The sequence below is a fragment of the Epinephelus lanceolatus genome, chromosome 4 (assembly GCF_041903045.1).
Source record: "Epinephelus lanceolatus isolate andai-2023 chromosome 4, ASM4190304v1, whole genome shotgun sequence".
Taxonomy (NCBI): domain Eukaryota; kingdom Metazoa; phylum Chordata; class Actinopteri; order Perciformes; family Serranidae; genus Epinephelus; species Epinephelus lanceolatus.
Window position 1 is genome coordinate 13,065,383 of NC_135737.1, and position 13,011 is coordinate 13,078,393.

The 13,011-nt window shown below is 45.5% G+C and overlaps 7 non-coding genes and 2 pseudogenes across 7 annotated transcripts; all 9 read left to right on the top strand.

The window, feature by feature from the left end:
• The first annotated feature begins 96 nt into the window (after positions 1 to 96).
• Positions 97 to 260, top strand: LOC144463073 (U1 spliceosomal RNA). The gene has a single exon (XR_013491215.1). It is a non-coding gene; the product is annotated as a U1 spliceosomal RNA (small nuclear RNA).
• Positions 261 to 979: 719 nt separating this feature from the next.
• On the top strand, positions 980 to 1,170 carry LOC144463362 (U2 spliceosomal RNA). Its single transcript, XR_013491503.1, has one exon. It is a non-coding gene; the product is annotated as a U2 spliceosomal RNA (small nuclear RNA).
• A 981-nt stretch (positions 1,171 to 2,151) lies between these two features.
• Positions 2,152 to 2,315, top strand: LOC144462968 (U1 spliceosomal RNA). Its single transcript, XR_013491111.1, has one exon. It is a non-coding gene; the product is annotated as a U1 spliceosomal RNA (small nuclear RNA).
• Positions 2,316 to 3,034: 719 nt separating this feature from the next.
• On the top strand, positions 3,035 to 3,225 carry LOC144463376 (U2 spliceosomal RNA). Its single transcript, XR_013491517.1, has one exon. It is a non-coding gene; the product is annotated as a U2 spliceosomal RNA (small nuclear RNA).
• Positions 3,226 to 4,206: 981 nt separating this feature from the next.
• Positions 4,207 to 4,370, top strand: LOC144462969 (U1 spliceosomal RNA). Its single transcript, XR_013491112.1, has one exon. It is a non-coding gene; the product is annotated as a U1 spliceosomal RNA (small nuclear RNA).
• A 1,384-nt stretch (positions 4,371 to 5,754) lies between these two features.
• On the top strand, positions 5,755 to 10,392 carry LOC144462842 (uncharacterized; annotated as a pseudogene).
• Positions 10,393 to 10,663: 271 nt separating this feature from the next.
• Positions 10,664 to 10,839, top strand: LOC144462897 (U2 spliceosomal RNA; annotated as a pseudogene).
• Positions 10,840 to 11,820: 981 nt separating this feature from the next.
• On the top strand, positions 11,821 to 11,984 carry LOC144463016 (U1 spliceosomal RNA). Its single transcript, XR_013491158.1, has one exon. It is a non-coding gene; the product is annotated as a U1 spliceosomal RNA (small nuclear RNA).
• Positions 11,985 to 12,703: 719 nt separating this feature from the next.
• On the top strand, positions 12,704 to 12,894 carry LOC144463192 (U2 spliceosomal RNA). Its single transcript, XR_013491332.1, has one exon. It is a non-coding gene; the product is annotated as a U2 spliceosomal RNA (small nuclear RNA).
• The last annotated feature ends 117 nt before the right edge of the window (positions 12,895 to 13,011 follow it).

Genomic DNA, 13,011 nt, shown 5'->3' on the forward strand with positions numbered 1-13,011 from the left:
TGTGGTTCTGGACTGGTCATTGCTATACATTGCCAGCACCATCACCTATCATCGTATGACCGTGAATGAGGCCCCCGTGTGTGAGGTGTACAAGTCATACTTACCTGGCAGGGGAGATACCATGATCAAGAAGGTGGTTCACCCAGGGCGAGGCTCGGTCATTGCACTCCGATTGAGCTGACCTCTGCGAATTCCCCAAATGTGGGAATCTCGACTGCATAATTTCTGGTAGTGGGGGACTGTGTTCGCGCTCGCTCCTGATGTGCTTGTTTAATGCAACCAACAGCTGTAGCAGCATATGGCACTAGAGAACTGTGTGCATCAAACGCCATTTCACGCTCAATCACAGGCTTTGCCCTTGCCCGTTGTGTCAGTGCAAATCGGTACCGCATCACTTCACATCTGTGCCACTACTGAAGAAGCAAAACAAGCTCCTATGATATTGTTATATCCTCACACTCAGTCATTTAGAATAATATGTGGGTTGCAACTGATGCCCCCGCCCACCGTATTAAAAGTGGGGCATTTTTCAGTGAAACGTGTCAAGTCACAGTGGCAGCGGCTCTCCGTTGTTAATATAAAGACAGTCAACGAGTAGAGACAAATCTTAAATTGTTTACTTTAGTTTGCAGATATTTATGATGGATGCACTGTATGTTTTGAAATCTTCTGAAGGTTGACAACATGCCGAAAAAAACACAGCAGATTACGACCAGTCGGCGCGAGAGACCGTGCTGTGACTCCCTCCTTTTCCGCTGACCCATTGGCAGTATCACTTTTCGGCCCGCGTTAACTCCCATAACCTTTTGTAATAAAAGTCTGCGATCGGATGCATATTTGTGTTTCCCATCAGTCATAAAACATAGAACTTCGCGTTCACAGTCTGCCGTGTGTTTTTGTAGCGATCGAAATCATATTGAACCCGCGAGCTAGAGTCACAGTGACGAGACTGAGTCTCCCACTTCACTCAGCAGTCAGTATCGCTTTTCGGCCTTTTGGCTAAGATCAAGTGTAGTATCTGTTCTTATCAGTTTAATAACTGATACGTCCCCTACCTGGGGACCATATATTAAATTGCTTTTTGGAACAGGGAGATGGAAAAGGGGCTTGCCCCGTCCACTACACGCATCGACCTGGTATTGCTGCACTTCCAGGAACGGTGCACCCCCATCCCTCAACGTGTTGAAAACAGACCATGTAGGCTGTGTCTCTAATGTGCCCTCGCCTTGATTTCTTGTTTTCGCCATGCTAGCGTGCAAATTGCGTATGTGTTGACTGAGCCCCTCTACCAGGTGCGCATTTCTAATAGTCATGCGCTATGGCATCATTTACACACTTGCCCAACTTCTCTTTTTGGAACTTTGGCCGTGTTTGAACTTTTCGCCACTGTCTGGCACTTTCCTTTTGAGGACCTGTTACATGCATCTCACTGTAAAATGAATTGAACCGGTACCTGTTGAGTGAGACCACTAGCTGCCAGTTCAGTCAGATGAATAGATCCATTCCCCCAACGTGAAAATCCACTCTGCATAATTTCTGCCGCTGTTTGCCACAGTCGGGTCTGTGCCGATATGTCAAAAGAAAGGCAAACACTCTTCATATGGTTGCGCTTTTATTTATAATATTATTTTCTTCTTTCCTTTAGTTTCAAACAGAGAAGCATGTGGATATATTTTTAACAAAGTGTTGTTCACACTCCAGACCAATAGGTGGCAGCAGCGGGCGGATCACGCCGTGTCTCTAATGTGAGGAGACAGGCCTGTTTTTTAGTCTTTCCGCTGACTTTTTTCTTTTAAATGCAGATCAAACAACACTTGATTGCAGTGTCATTTATCTTTGTCTGGTGTGAACTCACTTAGGTTTTTGCCTCATTTATTGGCGATCAATGGACAGCCTGGCCATGTTAGCTTAGCTTTTACTATGGATATACAGCATGGCGTGATGAGATATGTGCCCATTTCTCTCAAGTAAAATGTGAACAAGTTTTGTTCAGTCTCACTACAAAAGTGTCTCTTGTATATTAGCGTCCTGTAGATTATCAGAGCCTTTATAGTGTGTGGTTCTGGACTGGTCATTGCTATACATTGCCAGCACCATCACCTATCATCGTATGACCGTGAATGAGGCCCCTGTGTGTGAGGTGTACAAGTCATACTTACCTGGCAGGGGAGATACCATGATCAAGAAGGTGGTTCACCCAGGGCGAGGCTCGGTCACTGCACTCCGATTGAGCTGACCTCTGCGAATTCCCCAAATGTGGGAATCTCGACTGCATAATTTCTGGTAGTGGGGGACTGCGTTCGCGCTCTCCCCTGATGTGCTTGTTTAATGCAACCAACAGCTGTGGCAGCATATGGCACTAGAGAACCGCGTGCATCAAACGCCATTTCACGCTCAATCACAGGCTTTGCCCTTGCCCGTTGTGTCAGTGCAAGTCGGTACCGCATCACTTCACATCTGTGCCACTACTGAAGAAGCAAAACAAGCTCCTATGATATTGTTATATCCTCACACTCAGTCATTTAGAATAATATGTGGGTTGCAACTGATGCCCCCGCCCACCGTATTAAAAGTGGGGCATTTTTCAGTGAAACGCGTCAAGTCACAGTGGCAGCGGCTCTCCGTTGTTAATATAAAGACAGTCAACGAGTAGAGACAAATCTTAAATTGTTTACTTTAGTTTGCAGATATTTATGATGGATGCACTCTATGTTTTGAAATCTTCTGAAGGTTGACAACATGCCGAAAAAAACACAGCAGATTACGACCAGTCGGCGCGAGAGACCGTGCTGTGACTCCCTCCTTTTCCGCTGACCCATTGGCAGTATCACTTTTCGGCCCGCGTTAACTCCCATAACCTTTTGTAATAAAAGTCTGCGATCGGATGCATATTTGTGTTGCCCATCAGTCATAAAACATCGAACTTCACGTTCACAGTCTGCCGTGTGTTTTTGTAGCGATCGAAATCATATTGAACCCGCGAGCTAGAGTCTCAATGAGGAGACTGAGTCTCCCACTTCACTCAGCAGTCAGTATCGCTTCTCGGCCTTTTGGCAAAGATCAAGTGTAGTATCTGTTCTTATCAGTTTAATATCCGATACGTCCCCTACCTGGGGACCATATATTAAATTGCTTTTTGGAACAGGGAGATGGAAAAGGGGCTTGCCCCGTCCACTCCACGCATCGACCTGGTATTGCAGCACTTCCAGAAACGGTGCACCCCCCTCTCTCAACGTGTTGAAAACAGACCACGTAGGACGTGTCTCTAATGTGCCCTCGCCTTGATTTCTTGTTTTCGCCATGCTAGCGTGCAAATTGCGTATGTGTTGACTGAGCCCCTCTACCAGGTGCGCATTTCTAATAGTCATGCGCTATGGCATCATTTACACACTTGCCCAACTTCTCTTTTTGGAACTTTGGCCGTGTTTGAACTTTTCGCCACTGTCTGGCACTTTCCTTTTGAGGACCTGTTACATGCATCTCACTGTAAAATGAATTGAACCGGTACCTGTTGAGTGAGACCACTAGCTGCCAGTTCAGTCAGATGAATAGATCCATTCCCCCAACGTGAAAATCCACTCTGCATAATTTCTGCCGCTGTTTGCCACAGTCGGGTCTGTGCCGATATGTCAAAAGAAAGGCAAACACTCTTCATATGGTTGCGCTTTTATTTATAATATTATTTTCTTCTTTCCTTTAGTTTCAAACAGAGAAGCATGTGGATATATTTTTAACAAAGTGTTGTTCACACTCCAGACCAATAGGTGGCAGCAGCGGGCGGATCACGCCGTGTCTCTAATGTGAGGAGACAGGCCTGTTTTTTAGTCTTTCCGCTGACTTTTTTCTTTTAAATGCAGATCAAACAACACTTGATTGCAGTGTCATTTATCTTTGTCTGGTGTGAACTCACTTAGGTTTTTGCCTCATTTATTGGCGATCAATGGACAGCCTGGCCATGTTAGCTTAGCTTTTACTATGGATATACAGCATGGCGTGATGAGATATGTGCCCATTTCTCTCAAGTAAAATGTGAACAAGTTTTGTTCAGTCTCACTACAAAAGTGTCTCTTGTATATTAGCGTCCTGTAGATTATCAGAGCCTTTATAGTGTGTGGTTCTGGACTGGTCATTGCTATACATTGCCAGCACCATCACCTATCATCGTATGACCGTGAATGAGGCCCCTGTGTGTGAGGTGTACAAGTCATACTTACCTGGCAGGGGAGATACCATGATCAAGAAGGTGGTTCACCCAGGGCGAGGCTCGGTCACTGCACTCCGATTGAGCTGACCTCTGCGAATTCCCCAAATGTGGGAATCTCGACTGCATAATTTCTGGTAGTGGGGGACTGCGTTCGCGCTCTCCCCTGATGTGCTTGTTTAATGCAACCAACAGCTGTGGCAGCATATGGCACTAGAGAACCGCGTGCATCAAACGCCATTACACGCTCAATCACAGGCTTTGCCCTTGCCCGTTGTGTCAGTGCAAGTCGGTACCGCATCACTTCACATCTGTGCCACTACTGAAGAAGCAAAACAAGCTCCTATGATATTGTTATATCCTCACACTCAGTCATTTAGAATAATATGTGGGTTGCAACTGATGCCCCCGCCCACCGTATTAAAAGTGGGGCATTTTTCAGTGAAACGCGTCAAGTCACAGTGGCAGCGGCTCTCCGTTGTTAATATAAAGACAGTCAACGAGTAGAGACAAATCTTAAATTGTTTACTTTAGTTTGCAGATATTTATGATGGATGCACTCTATGTTTTGAAATCTTCTGAAGGTTGACAACATGCCGAAAAAAACACAGCAGATTACGACCAGTCGGCGCGAGAGACCGTGCTGTGACTCCCTCCTTTTCCGCTGACCCATTGGCAGTATCACTTTTCGGCCCGCGTTAACTCCCATAACCTTTTGTAATAAAAGTCTGCAATCGGATGCATATTTGTGTTGCCCATCAGTCATAAAACATCGAACTTCACGTTCACAGTCTGCCGTGTGTTTTTGTAGCGATCGAAATCATATTGAACCCGCGAGCTAGAGTCACAATGAGGAGACTGAGTCTCCCACTTCACTCAGCAGTCAGTATCGCTTCTCGGCCTTTTGGCTAAGACTGCGATCGCCTCCAGTTTGTGGAAAACTCTTGCCTGTCTGTGGCATTGGTTTATACACTGTTTGGAGGATATATTACCTTCTTTCTTTGTGGAAATTATTTCAGCTGATATTAATAGTTGAGACACTTACACAAAGGAAGACATTGGCCCAGAGGATTGCTAGCCTGTACTCTGTTCATGAAACATCCAGACCAGGTCAACAGGGAAAAGGCAAGTGCGCTTCTTAATTAGTTATTTATTGAACTGTTTTACCTGTCTTTAGCCATTTTAAGTAGCATTTTACAGTGTTTTAGTGTCTTTTATTTGTAGTGTGTGGTGCCTCCACCATGTCGGCTAACTATGCTGGCATGCGGAGGCACCACAGTGTCCGCTTTATACTCAGTGAGGTTGACGGAAAGCCCATGGTTATGTCAAGGCTTGATTTTTCAAGGAAACTGATTCAGAGAACCCTAAACTTCAAGCCTGATGACATAAACTGTATTGTGACTTTGCCGTCCAACAAAGGATTTGACGTGAGCTTTCATTCTGCAATTGCATTAAGAGATTTCTGGACACGATATGAAAATGAAAAGACACAGTTTTCTGCTTTCACTGTTGAAAAACTGACTGACAATGCCTCTAAAACGGTTATTGTCAGAATGTTCAATGAGACAGTGAATGCAGACGATATTTGTTTGTGGCTGGGCAGATACTGCACTGTGAAAGGCCAGGCTACCAAGGTGAGAGATGAGGATGGCATCTGGAATTGCGCTTGGAGGATCCCCATTCAGCAATGGCAGGACCCCCAAGGCTTCCAGGGCCTGAAACAGCTACCACCAATGATAGTTCTGGGTAACAACAGGGGCTACATCCATTACCAGGGCCAGCCCAAGCTCTGCCGCAAATGTGGCGAACATGGGCACCTGGCAGAAGCATGCAAGCAGATCATTTGTGGGAAATGTAGAGAAATTGGACACACTTTTCAGGAATGCACCAACAGCAGAAAGTGCAATCTCTGTGGAGAAACTAACCACCTCTTCAGAGACTGCCCCAAGTCTTTTGCCAACAAAGTAAAAGCCACAAAGCAAACAGAAAACGGACAGAATGTTGAACAGTTAACAGAGCTAATTGAAGATGCTGGGCTGGAAAATTCAAATCTCCCGCCAAATCCTGTGATTGGCGAGCAGGGATCAGGTGAGGCGGGAGAAGGGGAGGGGCCTGCAATCGCCCCACCAGTGGAAAGTGTTGAAGAGGATGGGGTGATGCAGGCAGAGGGCAGAACTAGCACCGAACAGGAAACTGATAGCGAGGATGCCACCCTCCCCAATGCCCAGCAGGCCAAGAGGCCTATATCAGAATTGTCCTCTGACTCCCCTGCGGTGACAGAGAAGAAGGGAAGAGCTGGGGACTACTCAGACAGTTCATCTGTGGAGGAACCCAGAGTCTTCCCTTCCGATTCTCCAAATGAGGCCTCTTTCTTAACCATAGCTCTGCAATCAACCCCTAAGGACTCAAAACTCAACGCAACCCTGCGTCAGAGACCAACTCCAAGAGTCCGAAAGGGAAATGGAGTTCACCCCCCTCACTTTTCACCCATAGAAGTGAAGGAAGAACTCCATTCACATGAATGTGATTAACTGTCCTTGTTTTTAATACCTTTTAGCCTTTTAGGATGTCATACTTGTTATTTTTAACCATACTCATGACTCTCACCTTCTCAACTATTAATGTGAGAAGCGTAAAGTCGAGAGTTAGAGCTCAGACTGTTTTATCCTTTCTTAACACTTTTAAGTCAGATGTGTTTTTAATACAGGAGTGTGGCCTACCGTTTTTAAACCACTATAGAGAGTGGGAGGACTTATGGCCAAATCCATCAATCTGGAGCGGATCCAACGCAAATAAAAATGACGGAGTGGCCATTTTAATCAAAAACCCTCTCGTCTTGGTGAAGGGCAGCACTGTGGTGAGAAGCGGTCGGGCACTTTTAGCACACTTGACTTTTATGGGAAAGGATTTTAACGTCTTAAATGTTTATGGTTTTAATGAAAAAAATGACAGGTATGACCTTTTAAAAGACTTGCAGTCCCACATGCTAGGTAGGGCACCTTTAGTTGTAGGGGGAGATCTTAATTGTATTTTAAACAGGAACGATAGGAAAAGAGCAGGAGGAGATTTTAAAATTGACAAAACATCGGTTTTATTACAGGACATATGCAGGGATTTTAAACTCTTGGACTGCTTTAAAACCATGCATCCTAGAGAGGAGGGCTTCACCTGGGTCAGTGGTGATGGCACCAGAGCCTCTCGCATAGATTACATTTTATCCCGTGATTGCCCACCAACCGATGCTAGATTAACACAGGTGTTCTTTTCCGATCACGCAATGCTATCCTGCACCCTATCACTACCTTCTGGTGTGACTTCAGGAAGTGGTCTGTGGAAACTCAACTGCTCCCTTTTAGAAGATAGGGAGTTAGTTAGGCAGTATAGGGAGCAGTACAGTGAGTGGCAGACCCTTCAAGACTTTTACGATACACGTGCACACTGGTGGGAAATGGTTAAGGGACGGACCCAGACTTTCTTTAGACAGGCAGGTAAGAAGAAAAAAGATAGGGACGACAGACGCATGTTGGGACTGCAAAAACGACTCCAGAGATATTTTAACCTAAACCTACAAGGGATGGATTTTAATGAAGAAATAAAACAAGTTAAAACAGAGATGTCGATATTAGCAGAAATCAAAAGCAAAGGTGTCATTTTAAGAAGCAGGGAAAGGGAGATAGAGGAAGGGGAGAAGTGCACAAGATATTTTTTTAAGAAAATTGTAAATAAAGGGGGAAACATTTTAAAACTAAAGACAGAAAATGGGTGCACAGCGGAAACAACAGGAGAAATTAAAACAACTATAGAAACATTTTATAAAGAACTATACAGTGAAAAACCTGTGGAAACGGACACCATAACTGAAGTTTTAAAATTCATTGAACACAGAGTTGAGGACAGTGTGCTTTTAACCCAAGATTTTACACTTTTAGAGTTGAACAAAGGTCTTAAGAGCTTTAAAACAGGAAAGTCACCAGGACAAGACGGGCTTCCCTTGGAATTTTACTTGACTTTTTGGGACATTTTAGCACCTGACTTACTTGCTGTTTTTATGGATTTTGAAAGACTCGACCGACTTCCTGACAGTTTTAGAATAGGGATAGTAACCCTACTCCACAAAGACAAAGACAAGACTGACTTGAAGAACTGGAGACCTATAACGCTTTTAAATCTGGACTGTAAACTTTTTAGCAAACTCTTATCATCTCGAATGACTTTGTTTGTAGATGACTTGATTCACCCGGATCAAGCCTGTGCCATACCGGGGAGGAGGATCACCGACAGCCTCCTACTGATCCGAGACACCATCTGTTATGTGAGAGACAGAAACATCCGGCTAGTAGTTCTAAATTTAGACTTTGAGAAAGCCTTTGATCGGGTCTCGCACCAGTACCTTTTCCAGGTACTGCAAAAAATGGGGTTTCCAGAGAGATTTATAGCTTGGGTGGGGTTGCTGTACCGGGGCATTACCAGCAAATTCGTTGTTAATGGGCATCTGACAAAAGCAGTGAATATAAACTGCGGCGTCCGTCAGGGATGTCCGTTATCTGCCCTCCTCTATGTTACTTGTATCGAACCACTGGCACAGATCTTGAGAAGGGACAAACGAATCACTGGGGTTAGAGTACCAGGGAGCGGGGGACTGGACACAAAATGCATTTTATATATGGACGACATTAATATCTTATGCACTGACCTTTTATCTGTCAACAGGACACTTGACTTGACTGACTGGTTTGGACGGGCTTCTGGGTCAAAGCTTAACAGGAGCAAGACCCAAGCCCAGTTTTATGGACCCTGGGAAATGACTGAGATGACAAGACTCCCCCTGACTGTGACCCAGACTGACCAGAGGATACTCGGGGTCAAATTTGATAGGGAGGGGGGAGGGGAAACTAATTGGCCAGACATGGTAGGGAAAGTTAGGCAGAGACTGGGGTACTGGAGACTTAGGGGACTGACGATGGAAGGAAAGGTTTTAATCATCAAAGCAGTGATTTTACCTTTGCTTTTACTTACCAGTTCTGTTTTTATCCCACCTAGAAAAGCAATATTGGACCTTGAGCGTGCCATTTTTTATTTCCTGTGGGGGTCAAAGTGGGAACGACTAAAGAGGGACATCATGAAGAAGCCAAAAGAAAAAGGAGGAAAAGCAGTGCCGGACCTACACTTGTTTTTAGGAAGCAGATACACCACACTTCATATCACAGCCGCTACAGCCCCATCCAGAAACCCCAAGACAGCAGCAATTACACGGTTCTGGATGGGGACCTACCTCAGGAAAATCAAGATTTTAACCAGTGATCTTAAAGTGCCTGTGTCCTTTAACTTACCACCAGCTTATGCTGTTATCCAGTCCTTTCTATGTTGTTTTAATCTTGAGCAGGAGGAGTTGCAAATTTTATCTAACCAACGCTCTCTTATCTCTGTTGTGCAGGAGCGGGAACCAGTGAGTCCAGTGCGCTGGCTCACATTTGGCGAGCCATCATCAGTTTGGCGCAACGTGAACCATTCCGCTCTCCCAAACAGACTCCGGGACCTGTCATGGATGGTGGCTCATGAGATCCTCCCAGTCAGGGCCGTGATGCACTCCCGGGGCATGTCAGCGCACCCAACGTGTCCTCGACCAGGTTGTGGCGCGCCTGAGTCGGTGAGGCACTTGCTCTGGGAGTGCAGTGCTGCCGTAGACCAGTGGGCAACAGCCGACTCCTTAAAATTCCCGTACTTGCCAGCAAGGGAGGTCCTCACAGCACCGTTGGTAATGTATGGGGTGAGCCAAGAACACATTCCAACCTGTGACTTCGCCAAACAGTGGCTCACCCTGGCCGCCATCAAATACGCCATATGGACCTCCAGAAACTTGCTGGCAAGAAAGCACATGCAGATCCCCCCCGCGGCTGCGATCCGAATGGCCGCAGCAATGGTCAAAGAGGCCGAAGCTGCAGGTGGCAGGCCTAGGACGCAGCCACAAAGAAGAATCGCCTCCGTGCCCATTCGGATGAAGGAGTCGGAGCTACACAGGAAAAGGTCAAAGCAGCAGCGGCCTGACTCTCCGGGTGAGGCAGGTGGGAAGGAGCTTCAGGGTGGGGATCTCCTCTGAGCACCAGGACAGGATCCCGAGAGACCAAACTGTTTGGGGGAGCGGAATGAGTTACCCTTGGTAGGGATTCTTTCCGCTCCTGCACTGCAAAGGACAGAAGACATTTTAACTTTTGCACTCCCCTTTACAGACTTTTATTGTGGACACTCGACACATTGGACATTCATTGAAGAAACGCTTTTATGTAAACCTTTAACTTGTGACAATTTTATCTGTAATATTTCTTAAAAGATTTTTTTTTTTAATCGTTTAAGCTTGGTTTTTTACAGATTACATTATTTATCATTGTTTTGTCACTTTTATAACTTAAAATTGTATGCTTTAAACATTTGAAGGTTTATGTAAAACGTCTGATATAAGTGTCAATAAAAAATTTTCAAAAGAAAAATCTGTTCTTATCAGTTTAATATCTGATACGTCCCCTACCCGGGGACCATATATTAAATTGCTTTTTGGAACAGGGAGATGGAAAAGGGGCTTGCCCCGTCCACTCCACGCATCGACCTGGTATTGCAGCACTTCCAGAAACGGTGCACCCCCCTCCCTCAACGTGTTGAAAACAGACCACGTAGGACGTGTCTCTAATGTGCCCTCGCCTTGATTTCTTGTTTTCGCCATGCTAGCGTGCAAATTGCGTATGTGTTGACTGAGCCCCTCTACCAGGTGCGCATTTCTAATAGTCATGCGCTATGGCATCATTTACACACTTGCCCAACTTCTCTTTTTGGAACTTTGGCCGTGTTTGAACTTTTCGCCACTGTCTGGCACTTTCCTTTTGAGGACCTGTTACATGCATCTCACTGTAAAATGAATTGAACCGGTACCTGTTGAGTGAGACCACTAGCTGCCAGTTCAGTCAGATGAATAGATCCATTCCCCCAACGTGAAAATCCACTCTGCATAATTTCTGCCGCTGTTTGCCACAGTCGGGTCTGTGCCGATATGTCAAAAGAAAGGCAAACACTCTTCATATGGTTGCGCTTTTATTTATAATATTATTTTCTTCTTTCCTTTAGTTTCAAACAGAGAAGCATGTGGATATATTTTTAACAAAGTGTTGTTCACACTCCAGACCAATAGGTGGCAGCAGCGGGCGAATCACGCCGTGTCTCTAATGTGAGGAGACAGGCCTGTTTTTTAGTCTTTCCGCTGACTTTTTTCTTTTAAATGCAGATCAAACAACACTTGATTGCAGTGTCATTTATCTTTGTCTGGTGTGAACTCACTTAGGATTTTGCCTCATTTATTGGCGATCAATGGACAGCCTGGCCATGTTAGCTTAGCTTTTACTATGGATATACAGCATGGCGTGATGAGATATGTGCCCATTTCTCTCAAGTAAAATGTGAACAAGTTTTGTTCAGTCTCACTACAAAAGTGTCTCTTGTATATTAGCGTCCTGTAGATTATCAGAGCCTTTATAGTGTGTGGTTCTGGACTGGTCATTGCTATACATTGCCAGCACCATCACCTATCATCGTATGACCGTGAATGAGGCCCCTGTGTGTGAGGTGTACAAGTCATACTTACCTGGCAGGGGAGATACCATGATCAAGAAGGTGGTTCACCCAGGGCGAGGCTCGGTCACTGCACTCCGATTGAGCTGACCTCTGCGAGTTCCCCAAATGTGGGAATCTCGACTGCATAATTTCTGGTAGTGGGGGACTGCGTTCGCGCTCTCCCCTGATGTGCTTGTTTAATGCAACCAACAGCTGTGGCAGCATATGGCACTAGAGAACCGCGTGCATCAAACGCCATTACACGCTCAATCACAGGCTTTGCCCTTGCCCGTTGTGTCAGTGCAAGTCGGTACCGCATCACTTCACATCTGTGCCACTACTGAAGAAGCAAAACAAGCTCCTATGATATTGTTATATCCTCACACTCAGTCATTTAGAATAATATGTGGGTTGCAACTGATGCCCCCGCCCACCGTATTAAAAGTGGGGCATTTTTCAGTGAAACGCGTCAAGTCACAGTGGCAGCGGCTCTCCGTTGTTAATATAAAGACAGTTAACGAGTAGAGACAAATCTTAAATTGTTTACTTTAGTTTGCAGATATTTATGATGGATGCACTCTATGTTTTGAAATCTTCTGAAGGTTGACAACATGCCGAAAAAAACACAGCAGATTACGACCAGTCGGCGCGAGAGACCGTGCTGTGACTCCCTCCTTTTCCGCTGACCCATTGGCAGTATCACTTTTCGGCCCGCGTTAACTCCCATAACCTTTTGTAATAAAAGTCTGCGATCGGATGCATATTTGTGTTGCCCATCAGTCATAAAACATCGAACTTCACGTTCACAGTCTGCCGTGTGTTTTTGTAGCGATCGAAATCATATTGAACCCGCGAGCTAGAGTCACAATGAGGAGACTGAGTCTCCCACTTCACTCAGCAGTCAGTATCGCTTCTCGGCCTTTTGGCTAAGATCAAGTGTAGTATCTGTTCTTATCAGTTTAATATCTGATACGTCCCCTACCCGGGGACCATATATTAAATTGCTTTTTGGAACAGGGAGATGGAAAAGGGGCTTGCCCCGTCCACTCCACGCATCGACCTGGTATTGCAGCACTTCCAGAAACGGTGCACCCCCCTCCCTCAACGTGTTGAAAACAGACCACGTAGGACGTGTCTCTAATGTGCCCTCGCCTTGATTTCTTGTTTTCGCCATGCTAGCGTGCAAATTGCGTATGTGTTGACTGAGCCCCTCT